General features: G+C 44.0%; 1 pseudogene; it reads right to left on the bottom strand.

Moving 5' to 3' along the window:
- The window catches only part of LOC143640076 (protein-tyrosine kinase 2-beta-like), a 43,124-nt pseudogene that overhangs the window by 18,256 nt on the left and 10,365 nt on the right, over nt 1-14,503 (bottom strand).

The following is a 14,503-nucleotide window of genomic DNA, read 5'->3' as shown; positions in this document are numbered from 1 at the left end:
TATATTGTCAAGCAACATAAGTAGCTGTCATTCACAAGAAAATAAGCATGCTGGGAGACACAGGGATGGAGCTACCCAGTGAATGGAGGCCACTGAACTCCAGGCACAGTAAGACAGGGGGTCTTCCTACCTGGGGAAAACTGAGTCTGTTTAAGATGCCACAGGGGGACAAATCATTTGGTTCCTCAAACTTATTTCTAGCATATAGGCCATGAGTTTCACATTTTAACTTAGAGCAGGAGATTTAGATTAAATAATATAGTTGGCATTTGTAAAGCATCTCCACTAGATCAATAAAACATCAGTTAGGCTGCACTTCAACTATATGATATTCTGCAAAAGGCAAAACAAGGTGACAATATAAAGCCCAGCAGTTGCGGGGAGTAAGTGGGAGGGAGGGATAAAGAGGGGGGACATGCAGCATTTTTGGGGCAGTGAAACTAGCCCGTATGATATCATAGTTGTGGATGCAAGCATTTGTCCAAATCCCGAGAATGTGCACCTCCAGGAGAGAAGCTTCATGTGCACTGTAGCATTTGGGTGATAATGACGCATCAATCGGAGCAATTGCTCCACACTCGCAGAGTGGCGATGATGGAGCGCTGTGCGGGTATGGGAGAGGAGGCACAAGAGAACTCTGTGCCATCTGCTCAGTTTTGCTGCAAATCTAAAACTTCTCTGAACAAAAGTCTATTATAGACAAAAAAGTAAATAAAATAAGGGTTGAGAGAAAAATGTCAGCCAAGTAAATACACAGTTACAGAACAATTTAGTCCCTGTCATGGTTGTAAGTACTTGAAATATAGTAACTCACTAATTCCTCCTAACAACCCTGTGAAGTTGTTCCATCATTCCAATTTTACAGATGAAGGAACTGAGGCACAGGGAGATCAGACGACTTGCCCAGAATAACAGAGTCAATGCCTCAGGATGCATGCCCAGAAAGCCCAGCTTCTGACCTGTGTTGTACATTATTATATCTAATTCTCCAGATAGGATCTGATCTGAGTCCACAGAGGATTCATGTCCCTAATCTCATGTCTGCTGCACCTACCATACTTCTTTTTTACACCAAGAAACAATGCATACTCTTTTCCTGGTGATGTCGTTAGCCATAGGCAAAGTGTATAATCTGTGATGTTAACAGGACAAGAGACTGTTACCCATGATTTTCAAGCAAGAGTCACATCCCTGGAAGAGTTGACTTCATGGTATGATTTTCAGAACCATATCTGACTCTGTTCATGACAATAGTCAAAACTTCAATATAAAATAGCCCAACTTCACATAAAACCACATTCCATCTACCCTTTTCATTTAAAAATGATCAGACCTGAAAAATCTTCTATCAGTTTTACAAAGTAGGTTTTTCCCATGCCCTTTCCCCATCAGCACACCCCCTGACCTCAGGGGTCACTGGTAAGAATAGGAACCTCTATCTGATGCTCCTGAAACTCAGGAGACATGAGGCTGTTTCTTTTCAGGAAACAGACCTGGGAGCAATCCTGGCTGATCAGAGAGCAGCCTCTCTAGCCTACCTATTCCTGACCACACTCTCTTCCAGAGCCTCGTCCTCCAGCCTCTTAGCACAGGCCCTGGCACTGAAGCCACAACCAATAACAGTTTGGGGATGACTGGAGGATGTAAAAATGTGAAGTAGAATGCAAATGGATCCCCCTGTGGGTTGTTTTCACTAAGTGATGACTGACAGGTGATTCACTGGAGTTTCCAAGTGATACCACAGCCCTAAGTGTGAGATCCACCAACAAAAAGGAAAAGATAAATTCTTTAGGACTGTCTAACTCCAGAGGGGAAGACTATAGGATGCCATGCATGGAATAGGGACTGCAGGACTCCTGGAAGGCAGGACAAGGCACATGGTATCTGTTGTCCTAATGATGTCATTAGCCTGCCATTATCATGGCCTCTTACATGCCAGCCATCTTCGCTCTCCAAGTTCACCCCACCCCCATTCTCTAGTCTATGCCTTTCTTCCTCCATCCCTGGGCGGGCTAGAATGCATGTCCCACTGGGTGCCATTATCTGCCAACCAAGAGGTATTTTTTCCTTCCAGGAGCAGTTCAAATCCCCTCTCCCTGCTGCCTGCAGGCAAGGTTAATGGCTTCACTTGGAAGCAGTACATGTTCGTTCTGCCTTGTATTATGATTAATTGTGTACAAATCTGTCACCTCCTAAACACTGTGAGCTCGAGGACATTGCTGAATGCTGTGCTAATTTCACACAGAGTACCTCCTGGAGCTGCGGTGCTATAGTGGGCAGCAAAGATGGGTACCCCTACATTCCAACAGCCGCAGGGCATGGCCTTGTGCTCTGAAGCATTTACAGAAACACTTGAAAAGGACAGAGGGAGAAGCAGGCATCCCAGAGGCAAGGGCAGGGCAGGAGGTGGGGACTGAGCAGAGGGAGCTGGTCCTTCTCTCCCATTTATTCCAAGGACCAGATGATGAGCACCTCAGAGGCCCACTCTGCTGGTTTCCTCTCCTCCCCTTCTCAGCTCTCACATGCCTACTCCCACTTCCACCCTAGATGCTTGAAAGTCCAGGCCAGCCTCTGGCCCAGCTCTCCAAGGTGAGACCTTGAGGTTACTTACCTGAGCTCCAGACAGCCCAGCTGCAGGGCCATGCCTTCGCTGACCTTGCTGGCATAGCACTGCATGTAGTCACTCCGGAGCTGGAAAGAGAAGGATCACAGTTCAGACTCACACCCTCATTGTCCCCTTTCCTGAGCAGAGGCCCCAGGAGGTGACACACCTCTGCCTCCGAGCTGTCTCATGCTCACCCAACCACAGACAAGCACTGAGCAGGGATGGGGAGCAGGATGGGAGCTCCCTTTCAGCTCTGCCTCTGCCCCTGGGCCCCTGAGCCCCTTTACAGGTGAACTTTCATACACATTCTCTTCCTGTTTCAGAGTCTTCACCCCATCCCAATTTGGAGAGAACCGACCCCCCCATATTTGGGGAGGAGTCATTAATTTTTCCAAAGCTCTGTCTAGATTAGTGTCCAGGAAACCAGAGGGGAGATGCAGCTGAGACCAGCTAGAAAATAATGGAAGTAGCTCACTCTTCCTTGGCACATCTTCACACAGGTGCTGGGCACTTATTTAATGCTATGGCATGTCAAAGAGGCTTGGCAATTGTTCAAGAGAGCCAGTTATCACATCTTTAGAAGTTTTGTGAACTGGTGAATATCCCATTGGTAGCTTGAATCAGGTCTTAGAAGGAGCATTTACACCATGGGAATTGGCAGGTGCTCTAAACCAGGGGTCTCATCTTCCCAGAGACAGCTTACCTGCACAGTGCCAATGATGTCATTTGATCCTCACAATAGCCCCCATTGAGTAGGTATTAGTATTTTATAGACAAGGAGACAGTTTCATGCAGGTAAATGAAGTCTCTGAGAATACCAGGTTAGTAAATGGCAGAGCTGGCTAAAAACCAGTTATGAAAGACCCCAGGGCCTGTATTTTAACCTGCTTCTGCTTCATCAGCCCAATCACCTGGGAAGCCAAGGAAGTCCTAGAGGAGCTGGGAGCTTATGGAACAGGTTGGTCTGCACCAAGGTTGGAACAACTGACAATGATCCTCAGGCATAGCAAAAAAGACAAACCTGGGCTTTGTCTTTCCATCATCCTATGGATACACTTGGCCTGGAGGGTGCAATGGGACTCTGGAGGAACTTTTTATCAGTTGGTAAAAATAAAGCAGCATGGTCCTGTTCTCTTTCAGGCTGTCCATGAAGTCTTCTGGCAAGTAGCGGATTTGAAGGTCATACCTGTGATAGGCGGTCAGACTCTGGGTGATGCAGGGAAGCTCGAATCTCCAGGAGAAAGTGGGTCCCTCCATCCTCCCTATCCTTTGCTCCCCTTCACCATAGCACTACAGTATCCCAACTGGGAACATTTCTGGATACAGATTTACTGTGAGTCCACGTCAGGCTTTGAAAATGCATGCATTAGATATTGTAGGAGGTCTAAGTCTAGGATGCCACTTGGATTTTCTAGAAGATTCTGAGGATGGGGAGTGCTTTGGGGGGGACCTCCAGGGCTTCCCCACCCCACATTCCTACCTCCACTCATCCTCCACGTGTAGACATTCATACTTGTCCTGCACCTCACCCACCTTCATCTGGGGGTGTAGCCAGTGGATCTCATCTGACTTCATGTGCTTTAGCCTCAGTCCATAGCACTCAGGCAGCTGGATGTTGGGCCAAATCTGCCCACTTAGCAGGATGGAGGTGATGATCTCCTGCAGAGAAGAGAGGGACACAACTCAGGGGTGTTCCTTACTGGGTTCCCCAGGGTGTGGGATTCTGCCTTAACGATGTACTTGTTTCTGATTCCCTAGCACTTAGTGCAAGATGTGGTACACAGTGAGCTGTATGTTGTGAATGAACAAATGCTGTTCATTTAGCCAAAATGAGACAGAGACAGAACTGAGGAGACAACACAGGTGCTGTGCTTCTGCACTGTATTCCAGTTGAACCAGTTAATACTCACTGAGCACCTGCCATGTGAAAAGCACCTTCATAATGGTTCCCAAGTTCACCATCCTTACTGAGTACCGGACCAGGCACTGCTAGATACTTTACACACATGATTTCACTGAATCTGTACAACATGGGGAAATAAGCAGGTGTCACTGTCCTTGTGTGACAAAGAGGAAACTGATGTAGGTCACACAAGCCATGGCATTATGCTGGGATTTTTGAACCCTGGCCTGCCTGCTGGACTCTAGATTTCTACTAGGCCAAGCTGATTCACTGGGATGATGGAGAGGGCAATACAGAAGGACAAGACTCACCTCAAGGGAGCAAGTGGCACAGTCCCTACACAAGAAGGATAGTCATTGGAAATGAAGATATGACAAGAAAGGTGGCCTCTAGTTAACTGGGCCACTTGCCCACAGCCTGATGTTCTAGCTTCCTGGCCAGAGCCAGAGCTGGATTGACAGGAGGGCCACTTGGGCAGCTGGCTGCCTGGATGTGAACCTCTGAGGCCTTCTCTTGTTCTGACATCACTTTTGCAACATTTTTCCTCAAGCCTCTTATGTGGTTCCACACGTAATGGGTGACTGGAGCCCACTCTTGACAGCAGAGAGATGGCTCAGATGCAAACTTAGAAGCCCGCAGGCACTGACCTATCCTGTTGGATGGCTTGGTGGTGTGACAGATGGATCGATGCCCAGGCAGTTGCTGTTCTGACCAGGAAGAGCAGAGGCAGTTTATTATTTAGGTTTCATGATTTTTTGTTGTTATTTTTTACCATGCCTTCCAAGAAATTCTCTAATTTAGTAAATGAAATACAGCTAATCTCTTAATTGGAACAAAAAGAAGGAGATATGACATCTTTTTTCTCAGAAGAAAATCTGTTTCTTTCTATCTCCACTAGGAGAATGTTAAACTTATATTAAAATAATATGACTATTAAGGAATGCCCAGTTGTTCATCTGCCCAAGCACACATGTGTCTGGGTACAGCTACCTCCTACCAGGATGCTAGAAGACCCTCAGCCTAAAACCTCCCTTTCCCCTCAGAGAAAGTTGACTACTGCAGAGAAGTTGACTACTGCTCTGTGAGAGAGCTGGGGAAACTGAGGCACAGCATGAACATGTCATCAGTTGTAACAAATCAGCATGGGAATCAATTGACGCTCAGGATGTGGAAGAGGGCTATGACCTAGGGTACCCACTGGGAGAGGGACGTGGGTTAAAGGATGTGAAGTAGACAGTTTTGTCACTCTCCACCCACTTATACTACTCATCTTTACCACTCTGTCCACAAGGTCCTCATGATATGGTACCCAATCCCTTTTCCCTCCTGAGCCCCATCTGGAGTTCCCAGTTCAGGTGTTTAAACTGAGAGCATTCCCTCTCCCAAGTTAAAACTCATTAGGCTAATGTCTAATTTATTTAGGGCTGGGCCCCTGTGCTGTTTATTATTGAAAATCTTTAACATATGTAAGGTAAACCCCCTACTCTCCAACTGTGACTCAACTATTAATTTGTTTTGTGGTTCTTCTTTTAAGGTAAAACTTATATAAATTAAAATGCACAATTTTAACTGTATGATTTTGACACATGAATGCACCTGTGAAACCCACACACCAATTAAGAAAGGCAGTTTTCCAGATCCCTGGAAAGTTTTCTCTTCTCCCTCCTCAGTCATCCCTCATGGTTCACTCCCACCTCTCCCTCCCAGGAACCACCCCCTCCAGAACTTCACATAAGTGGGGTCATTTTATAGGTACCATTCTTTTGTGTCTGGCACAGATTTTTTCACTGAGAAAAATATCTGAAATTTCCCCACATTGTTGTATATAGCAGTAATGTGTTTCTTTTTATTAATGGTGATGTACTACTTTATAAAAAAAAACACAATATGTGTATTTAGCCTCCCTACTCTTGGAAATAGGGGCTATTTCTAATTTTGGCCATTATGAATTAAGTTGCTGTGAAAACTAATTTACAATATTTTTGTGTGTAGATGCTCTTATGGCCTTTGAATAGACACCAAGGAGTAGAATTGTGTGGCCTTATGAGAAACTGCCATGCTTGTTCCACTTTTGTGTTTCCATCGTGACACGGGGCTTCTGTTACCCTGCACCTTCTCCAACATTGGGTGCTATCATCTTTCTAATATGTGTCATCTCAGTAGGGAAACTGAGGCACGGCATGCATGTATTAGCAGATCAGTGTGGGAACCACTTGAGGGGCAGGGCTAGTAGTATATTATTGTGCCTTGATCTGCATCTTCCGATGGCTAACGACATTGATCACATTTTTATGTGTGTATTGGCCATTCACACTCCTTCTTTATCAAGTGTCTGTTCAAGTCTTCTGCCCTTTTTTCTATGTTGTGTTTTTGTCATTGAGTTTTAGGAGATCTTTATACATTTTAGCTAAAAGTACTTTGTATGATCTGTTTTACTAATATCTTCTCCAGATCTGTAATCATTTCCATATTAGTGTCTCAGTATCTATAATTTATCAAAAATTCCTTTTACGGTTAGTGCTTTCTGTGTCCTAAGAAATCTTCACCTGCCTCCAGGTCATGAAGATATACTGTGTCTTCTTTTATAAGAGTCATAGTTTTGGAGCAGTGGTAGAGTGCTCACCTAGCATAGGTGAGGCACTGGGTTTGATCCTCAGCACCACATAAAAATAAATAAATAAAAATAAAGGCATTGTGTTCACCTACAACTAAAAATATTTTTAAAAAGATTCATAGATTTAATATTTACTTTTAGGTCTTTGATGCATTTTAAATGAATGTTTCTGTGTGGTGTGAAGCAGGGATAAAACACTTGTTCATATAGTTCTACAGTCATTTGCATTGGTTGTTAACTTTCCTTTCCAAGTGAATGGTTTTCCTGTCTTTGTAAAAGATCAGTTGGCTTTCTAAGTTTAGGTCTATTTCTGAATTCGAATTCCTTTCTATTGATCTTTCTTCACACCTCGCTGATACCATAAATGTACACATTACTGTAGTTTTAGGGATCTTAAAGTCAAATGGGATAAATCTTCTGTTTCTCCCCAAGATTATTGGTTTTTTAGATCTTCACATGTCCATATTGATTTTTAAAACAGCTTTCCCTGTTCTTTTCCAGAACTTTGTAGCATTATTATGATTGGGACTGTGTTAAATCTCTAGTTTAATGGGCTGGGGGCGCAGGGATGGATCTCTTAACAGTACTGAGTCTTCCAATTTTGAACATGGTATCTCTCTGTTTCTTTAGATTTTCTTTAGTTTCTTTAAGTAATGCTTTATAGTTTCCAGTTATGGGCTTTAGTCCTAAGTGGCTGGTGTATTTTGATGCTTTTTTAAACTGGGATTTTTAAAAGTTGATTATTCATTTTGCTCACCATTTCTGCGACTCCCTTCTTGCTGCTCTGCCAGCCCTGGGTTCTAACCACTTACACCTTGGGCTAGCAAGGCTGCTGCTTTCTGCCTGCACCCCTCCCAGACTGGATAGTATCCTCCAAAGAAAAGCCAGGCACTCCCACTCATTCATCACAGTCCATGTCACAAGAGCAGATGTCCTTCTTAGTCTCTGCTTGCTGTAGACACTCTTCAGTCCTTAGAGATGGCTTTAAAATTTTGTCCTGGTTTTATCATTGTTACCTGCAAGAAGATGAGTCCAACCAAGCTATTTCACTGTTTTTGAAATCTCTGTGCTATTTTATGAACAAATCTGTGTACTCTGCAAATGGAAGAGGCCTGGGGAACTGAGAGCTCCTTTCAAGGCACTAACAGCCAGACAGCAACATAGCAAATATCAGGAATAGCAAGCCCTGGTGCCACTCTAGCGGGGCCCAACCACTCACCAGTACCCAGGTAGATGTCCTTGGACAACACTAATGCTCTCTGGAATCCGTTTTTGTTTGTTTATTTCTTTATTTTTTGTTTTTAAATCTAGAACATGGGGAAAATGGCAGTATTTGGAATGGTTTTGTGAGAATTAAATTAGTTAGAACTCTTTAGACTATCACTTGACTCACGGTAAACACTAAAAACACAAACAAATAAAACATTGTTTTAACAACAACCTCTTGCAAAGTCTGGTGCTTCATAAACTAGATTGGGAAAACAAAATTTTGGAGCCTCCTGTTTTACTCCTCTTTTTCTTTTCCTTTTCCTTCCCTAGGAGGTGGTGGCATGGCCAAAGGTCAAAGTGGTGAGGCTGAGGGCCCATTGCAGAGTCAGCTAGTGATTAGGAAATTGGCTCCACACAGGGGGCTGAACAAAGAAGAAATCTATGAGGATGCTGGGAAACTTTTACTGGTGGAAGGAGTACACAGACTATGGAGAGGGGAAGGCTATAGAGGTCCCCATATAAGGAACTGGAATTAGAAATAGTGTTTGACTCATAGTTTAAGACAAAGAGAGAGAAAGAGACTGAGCTTTGTTTACCGAAAGGGCTTAGGGGCAAGGACATTCCCTAGTGATTTGCAAACCAACCACCCAAGTCTTAGTTTACAGGTAAATACCCTTCTTCACTGAAAGTTATCTAAGGTTCCTTGGAGAAATGGGTGATTCCAGAGCTGGGGCAGAAGAAAAGAGAAAAGTATAAGATGACCCTGAAACATTTTTCTGCCAGGAAAAGAGAAAATGTTTAGAGGATGTTGGGAATATATGACAATGAGACAGAATGAGCTTGAAGGGACCCAGAATGGCCAAATCTGGGACAACCTAAGTATTAACATATAATGATAGAAATTACATCCAATGGAAAAAATAGACTCTGAATAGATAAATAAACGGGGGAGAAGAGAATGCTTTTCTTCTTAGTAGAAGGCCAATTAGTAAATGTAAAGAAAAGGATGGAAATAGAAATCACCATTTGGCAACAAGCTCAGTGTTGGTTAATCAGTGCACGGTTCATCAAAGGATGATGAAGTTGGAGAGTGGAGGTCTGATGGTGGGCTGAGGATTGACAGTCTCAGGGCATTGCTCCTCAGATGTCAACCAAATACAAAAGAAAACCTGGCAGGCATGAATGGCCCAGTTGTCCAGGTTAGCAGCTCCCAGTTTAGGACAGGCAGCTCTGGTGCGCTTCCTGCCTCCATGTGCCAAGAAAAGCACAGCTTCACTTCTGAGATGTTCCTGCCAAGAGTTTGAGGCCCAAGTCTGGTGATGAGACCCAGAATGAGGGGTCTCCCCAGAGTCCCTGTGGAACAAAGGATTGAGGATCTCTTCCACATTGGAGAAAACAGAAGAAATATGACAGCAATGTATGCTCCTGGACTGAGGGACATGGACATGGCTGGGTCAGTCAGATGGAGTTTGTGGGTTGCACAGTGATATCAGGGATATGGGCTGAATGATGGTGTCAGGGGTGTGGGTTGTATGGTGGTATCAGAATAACACTGACTTCCCAATTTACATGGCTGTAGTGGAACTTGGCAGGAGAGTGCCCTTGTTTGGGGAAAATAAACACTGGAGCATTTTAATAATGGGCAGCATTGCCACAACTTGCCCTCAAAAAGTTTTAAAAAAAAGATGAAGGGCATGCTTGAATGAATGTGCTTAAGAAGAAAAAGAGCTAGTAAATAAAGCAGAAGACATTGAAAAACTGTGGAACCAGAGTGAAGGTGACTTGGATTCTTGGAACTGCTTTTTCAAACTTTTTGTTAAATTTGAAATAATTACAAAATAAAAAGAGAGGAGAGACTCCTATAGGACCTAGGACATGTGAAAGAAAAATACTATATCAAGGGGATAAATAAAACTTCTGTCAGGCCAGACAGAGCCTTGCTGCTTTCCGAGGTGTCTGAGGGGGGTTGGACAGAGTCCAGCTCTCTGTTTCATGGTTGGTGAAACTTTCCAGGACCTGCTCTGGGCAATAAATTTCCAGGTTTCTTTCTTGGAAGTGAAAGATTCTGTAAAGAAGATAGTGGGGTAACTCTAGATCCTTGGAGTGGAAATTCATAACTCCTTGCTTAACAGATGCTCATAGAAAGATAGATTTCAGCCCCAGGAAAGGAAGAACTTGGGAGTTCTCTAAGCTCAAACACACTCTCTGGGAGGCTGTCCAGTGCTGGGAAGATTCTTATCAGGGACAAACCTGATGCTCCAGGGAAACTACCAACATGACTACCACTAGTCACTGAGGTTGTATGGTGAAGAATCTGGCTATTCTATGACCTTCATTCTGGGGAAGGAGCCTCTAGACCTTTGGAATTCCCAAGTGATAGGATTGCCTTTGAAATTCATGATGCGTACCTGGACCACACTTGAATCTATGCTAATGAACGGAGAGGGACCCTAGATGACTTCAGGATGGGTCCTGGTCAACCATGTTTCAGGCTTTCAAGTTGGAAAGACCAACTCTGTGATTAGAGTGTTGGAGCTTTGAGCCACATGATGGCCTTACCTTGAAGGAGGGAAGAAAGCTGGAGATTAAGTTCAGTGTGGCCAATGATTCAATCAACCATCCAAACAGGCCCCCATAATAAACACTGAGAAAACCCTGGAAACTTGTGGGCTCAGGTGAGCTTCCTGATTGGTGATGCATCCTAAGGACATGGAAACTTCATATTTGAGATCCTCTTGGACATTGCGTTATGCATTTCTTCCTTTGACTGGTCAAAACTAAAATCATTCATGTGTATGGCACTTTCCTGAGTTCTATGAGTTGGTTTGGTGAAACTTAAGCAAATAGAGGAAACTCCCACATCCATAGTCAGTTGATCAAAAGTGTTGGTGGTCTGGGAATGCTGGAGCCTGCATCTCGGGTCTGAGGAGAGGGGTGTCCTGTGGACTATGCCCCCAACCTGTGAAGACTATATGGACTGCAGAATTTACATTACAAAATGGGCTGATCCATTAGGCATAGCAGGGAGAAAAAAGAAGATTGATGACCACAAGTGACACAACAAGAACAGTAACTTTGGAGTTTCTCAAACCAGGGTGTGAATCCAATTCTGACACACTTTTAGCAAGATAGGACAGTCCTCTCCCAGTTGTTCTCTATTGAGCTGCAGAAAGGGTCTTCCTTCAAACCATCAGCAACAATTGACCCCATTCACACCGTGCAGAGCAAATTAGGGGCTCCAGCATTGGCATGCAGAGCCCTCAGCTGTGGAGGAACTTATATTTTGTAGGTAGAAGAAAGTGGTTGAGTTTCAGGGAGGAGTCAGAGAAGATCAAGCTCGGGGCCTTGGGGCCACCCTCCCTGTGTTGGCTCCTGTAGTGGTCCTGTCTTCTGTGCTCCCTGCTGCTCTCTGGTACCTGCACAGCTTCTCAAATGGTGGAAGCAGCAACATGGGTGCTCTACCCACTGTCCTCACCTGTCACTAATGAGTCAATATTTCTTTATCTATTCATAAATCACTCCTTTAAAATGATAGTACAAGATGCATACTACTCGCTCAATTGCCATATGGAACATGATTTTTTTTTTAAATGGTCTTAGTTCTCTCAGTTGCTCTTTGGATAAGCCCAGGATTTGTTTTCTGCAGGAAGGCCTTGTTTGCCCTGGATGAAGCTTCCAGACACTCAGCCTGCCCTTGGTGCACAGCCTGGATGTGAGAAGCCTTCTGGTGCTTTCTTGCAAACATTGGCATTTCCAGGGCTTCTCTTTCTATTTGGCTAATGATGATTTACTTTCTTTACCAAATTGTGTGAAAACCTCCTCCAGAAGACTTCTCCTATCTCCCCATTCTCTGGCTTTTCCTCTTGTAGGTCATAAACAAAGAAAGAATATGACTGGGTGTCTTGTCTCTAAGAGCAGGAAAACTTACAGTCATGCACTACATAGTCAATAATGGACCACATACAGAATAGCAGTCACACTGATTATACCATCTAGTGACATCAGTTGTGTGTGTAAGTGTGCTTTACAGGGTTCACATGAGGATGAAATCACCTCGAGATGTATTTCTCCTGTCATTGAGTGACACTCGACTATGCTCCCAAAGAGAAGGGACATCCAAGCACTTATCTTCTCCATTTACTTTCTCAGTCTTTAACTACATCAATCACACTGAGGTACTTCCCCTGTAATCTCTGTGGTCTATTTTCTCAGGCTCATCTGTTTTTAGGCAACACCTAATCTTTTTGTTTTCCTTGAGCTTAATAGACATACTGTATGTCAGTGGCTGGATTTTTCAAAACAATGTGATAAATGAGGTCCCCATCATCCTCCACTCTTTTGCAAAAAAATGGTCCTTGGCTAAGGTCACATCCCTGATGAGGGATGGCTCACATACAGTGATTGATCAACAGATAGTCATCAAGGCCTGTCCTTTTATCCTGATTGGGTCAATGTCACTGAGCTGCCCTAGCTCCAGAGATCCAGAGTTCCATGTGGAATGGACTGTGTCACAGCCGAGCTTTTCCCCAGCCGGTACTGCATCTCCTGTTCCAGGTGCATCTTGTGAGAGTCCTCGTCCACACTTTTTCCACCCAGGCCACCAAGCTGGGTCTGCCTCCTGGGAGTCCCACTGGGACTCTGGCTTGTAGACTATGTTCTGGGCTTGATTCAGTTCACCCTCCTTACTCATTGCCCTTCCAAGACCAAATGATCCTCTTTTTAAAGATAACAGAATTCAACCTTTAATGAATAAGATCTACTTAAGCCTTGGTTCAAGAGAGTCTTGCTTCAACTTTGTCCAAAAAGGTGTCACTCTAAGATTGAGAACAAATTTAAATCAAGTGACTTCAGTTGAAAATTTCCATTGGTTCCTTGTTTTCTATATGATAAGAGAATAAGAACCAAACTTTCTTTAGCATTAGGATTAAAAGGCCCTTTGGAATGTCCCTCCATATGTTCTTCCCAGTCCCGACTTCCCCTCTTGACCCACAAATTGCCTAGCCCCAGGGCTGGTCTTTCCACCCTCACCACAGCATGCCATTGCTTTTCTCTGTGCTTGACTACATCTTCTTCTTGCCTGGCTCCCTCTGTCTCCTGACTTCTCCTGGAGATCTCCCAGTCATCCCAGGTATCCTTTAAGGACCCAGTCCGCACTTAAGTCCTCTGGAAATCCCCTCCTGACTGCCCTTGACAGAGCTCTTGTTTTCTCACTGAGATAACAAAGGACTTTGCTTATGAATCCAGCAAGAAACTGTTATGGATTGAGTTTGTTCCCGCAAAAAGACACATTGGAGTCCTAAACTCTAGTTCTTAGAATGTGACCTTATCTGGAAATAGGGTCTTTGCAGACTACTCAAGCTCAAATGAAAACTTTAGCATGGGCTCTAATCCAATATGGTCAGTATCCTCCAAAAGGGAGAAATTTGGAAACGTAGAGAGAAACATACGCAGTGGGAGTGCCAGGTGAAGATGTGGGATTTGAGTGACACATCTGCAAACCAAGGAACACCAAAGCATGCTGAAAAGTCGCCAGATGCTAAGAGGCAAGAGAGGGTTCCCTTAAGGTTTTAGAGGGAGTGTGGCCCTGCTGAGGTCTTGCTCTTGGCTTTCCTGCCTCCAGAAATGTGAGATGATCCATTTTCATTGTTTTAAACCACCCTTTTGGTGAGACTTGTTATAGCAGCCCTGGGAAACTAATGAAGACATTTTTCAATACGAACTAAAACCACAGTCTAGGTCTGATTTTTGATAAGACAAACACCAACTGTCATTTTAGTTCTAATTGGTAAATGGTTATGAGAATTTTAAGAAATTTTGCTACCTATCTTAACAGTGATCTTCCAGTGATACCTTTCCAAGTGATGACAATAAAGATTTAAATGTATTTCCAATTATTTTTAGATGTCAGACTAACATTTTCTGCAGTGTGACACTGAACTAAGACTGGCCGGCCTTATGTGGATCACAGATACATAAAGAGCTTAGTGTAGTGGTTTGCATACAGTAGGTGCTTGACGTGGTCCAAAGGTCAAGTCAACCTGAAGAGCTGAACTGATTGGCCCAGGAAGTCTGAGACCTGGGGATGGAGCATCTCTCCAACGGCTCAGGCTTTGCCTGAGTGAGTGGGAGCTGGTGCCTAGGCAGAAACCCAGTAGGTAGGGGCCAAAGGAAG

Source organism: Callospermophilus lateralis, unplaced genomic scaffold (genome assembly GCF_048772815.1).
Source record: "Callospermophilus lateralis isolate mCalLat2 unplaced genomic scaffold, mCalLat2.hap1 Scaffold_112, whole genome shotgun sequence".
In the NCBI taxonomy this organism is placed as follows: domain Eukaryota; kingdom Metazoa; phylum Chordata; class Mammalia; order Rodentia; family Sciuridae; genus Callospermophilus; species Callospermophilus lateralis.
The sequence above is the reverse complement of the archived record's forward strand: the minus strand, read 5'-3'. Positions and strand labels throughout refer to the sequence as shown.